Consider the following 4,633-nt stretch of genomic DNA (forward strand, 5'->3'; position numbering starts at 1 on the left):
AGAGAGAGAGAGAGTTAGGGAGGGAGAGAGAAGGGGGGTTGGGGTGGGGGAGACACCAGTTAAATAAGAATAAGAACAGTGGACGTAGATCTACACTCTTGCCGTCTACAGAAACGCAGAAGCCTTCGAAGTGTCAGATCTTGAGACCGCGCCGACCTCTGTCTCGGGGGGTCACCGATTAATCGCTGTCCAGCGTAGGGCTATTACTAGTATTATTACAAGCGTATTATGATCCCGTGAGGATTGCAACCTTTCCTTTTCGAGACTATGACGTGGTTGGTTACCAACTTGACCAACAACAAGTGGATATTTGACTTGTTTCCTGTACGTCGGTAAATGCCGGTCCTTGCTTTTGGGCCCGCTCAGTCAGTGTCTAAATGGAGGCGTATATATTATAAATATAGAATTGGAAGAGAGGCAGGGGGTGGAGAGAGAGAGAGAGAGAGAGAGAGAGAGAGAGAGAGAGAGAGAGAGAGAGGGAGGGGGAGAGAGAGAGAGAGAGAGAGAGGGAGAGAGAGAGAGAGAGAGAGAGAGAGAGAGAGAGAGAGAGAGCCCGTTCAGTCAGTGTCTAAATGGAGGCGTATATTATAATATTGGACGAGGGGCGGGGGAGGGGCGGTGAGGAGAGAGAGAGAGAGAGAGAGAGAGAGGGAGAGAGAGAAGAGGAGTGGAGAAGGGGAGAGTTGGTTAATAAAGGTAGGGGAGAGGCAAGATATTATTTTTGGACTGGCGTGATGGACATAAAATCTAGATTTCACCTGCTGTTAGCCTACACTACATACGATTAAACCAAGTAACTCTACTAAAGAACAATAAAGGAGCTGTCCACAAGGTATCACGAACGAGATAAAACTTTGAAGCACCAACACAGAACAGTCAAACTCGTGATTACAATTTGGCAGTTTCACTCGTATGATAAATCCATGATCTCCCACAATAACTCGTATAATAAATTCTTTATGCACAATATGCATGCATTACTATCTTTTTAAAAAATATATATATAACATCTTTTATTTTAATTTTACACGGGAGATGTATAAGCTTACAAACACAGTCTTTGTAGTGGGTGGTTGGCGGGTGCCCTGGTGTGGTTTGCTTCTTCTTTCCTATCAAACATCCATCGTCCTTATCTCCCCTTCTTCTTTTTTATGTTTGTTACTCTCTTGTAACACCTCTAATCTTCTGGCGCTTATATGACCTTATGCAGTTGCGAGCGCCGTAAAACCTCTACTAAAACTAAAAAGTCTTTGTTTCTAAAAAAAAAAAAGGACCGCGCCGTATTTTAAAATCTCTAAAAATAAATTATTCAATTCAGGTCGGTTTAGCCATTTTCGGTGCAATACACATCTGAATAAATATAACCTCTTCTCTGAAGAGGGTTCCACTTTCCACAATATCATAGCCACTACATCTGATTTTACCTGCCTGTTGTTGTCATTTTGTTTATCGCTTTTACAAGAGGAATTCACGGAAAATAAACAGACAAGATCACAAATTTGAACAGAAGATACATGTAATAGCCACGATACATTGTAATCAATGTTACGAGCTTGAAGACTTCTTATTTCATTTCAGCTAGATCTAGTTTAAGATTTCGTTATGTTTATATATTCTATTTCTTTACCTGTGTTTGTTTATTTTATCTGATTGTTAGTTAGTTTGTTGGTTGGTTTGTTTGTTTGTTTGTTTGTTTGAATCAATAGAAGCCTATCGGCACAATAATAGTCATTTACTTCAGAAAAGAAGCAGAAATATTAGTGGAATGGAATAGGATATACATTTTTTTTTTATTATTTTTTTTTTGGTAAGTGTTTTACGGCGCTCGCAACTGCATGGTCATATGAGCGCGCGGGACACACCTAATACTTTTAGTTGTTAGGAAATTTTGAATTTTGCCCGGTGGCGGCCGAAGCCTACTCTTATCGATTTTAGACCACCAAGGGATATTTAACGTGCGCAACTTGCACACGGGCCCTCCGAGATTTTTCGCCCTTGTCCGAGAAGGCTAGGTGTAGATCTTTCCTACCAGAAGATCAGGGGTGTGGCAGAAAGACAGCAGTAAGAAGGAGCCAAGTAGAAAGGCTGCAGAAAGAGTCAGGAGCCCAGAGGAGGGGGCAAAGGAGGGGGGTGGGGGCAGAAAGAGGAGACGAAAGCAGACGACAGAATATTGCTAGAGAGCAGGACAGGAGGTGAATGGAGACAATTTTAGAGAAGAAAATTTTTCGGTCGCTACCCGGATTCGAACCCGGGCCTATTGAAAGAGAGGCCAACACCTTAACCTCTAGGCCACGAGAGCCCCCATACACACACACACACACACACACACACACACACACACACACACACACACACACACACACACACACACACACACACACACACACACACACACATATATATATAAATTATACTCGTATACTGCTGAACAAAAATGAATTTTGAATCAACAAACTTTATTTTAAACATGATTCTCTCACGATTTCAATTTTTTTAACATCGGCCGTTTTTCGCTTGGAGCTCCCCATACAAGCACTTCTTCATGAAATTTAAAGAATGTTGAAATCTCATATTCATGTTGCATTTGCATTACTTGTTGATTTTATGTCAATGAAATTTATACATGTAGGAGTAACACTGGTACTCCTAATGACCGTGACTGACTGACTGACAGTAAATTACTGTAAAAACAGAACGCCCTCATCGGCACAACTTGCCGGCGTCTGTGGTGTGATGGTTCGGCTTCAAATTTACCATTGCATGTAATTATAGGGACATGAGTTAATTTCCTTTACTGAGAAGGGTTTTTTTATTTTTTGTGTTTACAGCACTTGCAACACAATAAGGTCATCTGAATGCCGATGATTAGAGGTGTAACAAGAGAGTAACAGACCAAATTTTTAAAAAAGAAGAAGGAGGAGGGGAGATAAGGACTATAATAGGTTTTGACATTGATAGCAAAGAAGGAGCAAACCACACCGGAGCACCCGCCAAACTATCCAATCGGGGAACTTTGTTTATGGAGTATCGCTGTCTTTCTTCTTGAATGCTGTACCTCACTCAGCCTAGGATAGCCGTGGTAGGCAGGGTCGAAGCAACCCGTTTCCTAAACGATCAAGATTTTGTCAATTGGAGCACTATACGTTTACAACCACCCATACAATCTAAAGCATAATTATAGAAAAGACAGGTTGCTAAAAAAAATAATTTTTTAAACGTGCTGGAAAAACCCAAGCTGGGCCACAAGAACTATCACTAAACAAACTCGGATGTGCTCGATAACTTGATAAGGCAGATTTTCCCACAAGCGGAATGAAAACACTTCTTTTGTATGCAAGGCGAAGAGATGGGCTACACGTTTAGGTGTTTCACCACAGGCGCTGGTGTAGCTGTGCATTCAGTTTCAATGTGTAGTTGACAGGCTACGTAGAGCAGACCTCGAGAACCAATTCAAAGACCCGCCTCTATTTGAAAACAAGTCTATTGGGGGCTTTTTAAAGAGCATAGACCACGGAGAGAAATATCAATAGCTAGTGACAATACTGTGCGCACAGAATGAAATAATTTTCTTTGGTCAAAACCTTCGAGCGTCGCTTTGATCTATAAGGACATGGTCTGATTGTAATGGAAATTATCAGTTTCCGCGAAAGCCAAAGTGTCTGCTTCTCAGTGAAAGAAAGGAATAACAACGACAGAGATTAAATCCCCATGCACGCTAGGAAAATTGTGAGACGAACAGGCGAAATTTGCGCCATTTGCATACCTGCAGCCGTGCAACGAGTACATGTTGGGTTTTTTTTTTGTTTTTTTTTTTGGGGGGGGGGGGGTTTCCAAGTGTGCACAAGGCCTACCTTGTAAGCAAGCTGAAGAACACTGATGCGAGAGGGAATTTTAAAAAGTAATGCAAGTTGTTCGCTATTTTGCACAATTTTATAACATTATAACGTTCAGACACGCAATGTCCCCTTAATGAACTCCAACATCGGTCGACCTTCAAGTTGTGTAATAAACACCACCAAGGCAAAGACAGAAGAACTGATGATATAAGGGATGAACGAGCAGTAGGACTTGAGGTTAGTCTCGGAAGCGCCCATACTCATAACCTTGTTAAGCCACTTGGCTTTTCGAAAGTCTGTGTCCGGCGGGCTCCGAGGCAATTGACCCCTGACCACAAGACTGACTGAACTGAAAGTTGAAAGTGAAAGGGTTCGTTGATGAACTTGAGCTCTTGGGGCTTGAGACTCAGTGAAAGAGACAAAACGGGGGGGGGGGGTTCAAGCGCTCCAAAAAGCGACTTTCCAAGCGATGCCAGGGGACAAGAATCCGTGTCTTCAATGAGTTAATGAAGGCGTAAAAGATCTACAATTACGTTTTTCCTCAGAAACCTATTACATCAATGTACGCTCTTCTGAAAATGTTCAGAGAAAAGAGCCGAGGTTCATTCCGTCCCACGAAAAAACGTGAAGACATGTAATTGAGAGAAATAATAATATAGGAAATCTTTCTTACTCACGGCAGAGCAAAAGTCGTAATAATTTTTGTCATTAGATGCTGTACAATTTCCGCGAGGGGCAGTTATTTTCATTCAAAGTTTTTCTTTTTTCTTTCTTTCTTTGTTTTTTGGCTTGTTTTT

Source organism: Aplysia californica, unplaced genomic scaffold (assembly GCF_000002075.1).
Source record: "Aplysia californica isolate F4 #8 unplaced genomic scaffold, AplCal3.0 scaffold00265, whole genome shotgun sequence".
NCBI classification, from domain to species: domain Eukaryota; kingdom Metazoa; phylum Mollusca; class Gastropoda; order Aplysiida; family Aplysiidae; genus Aplysia; species Aplysia californica.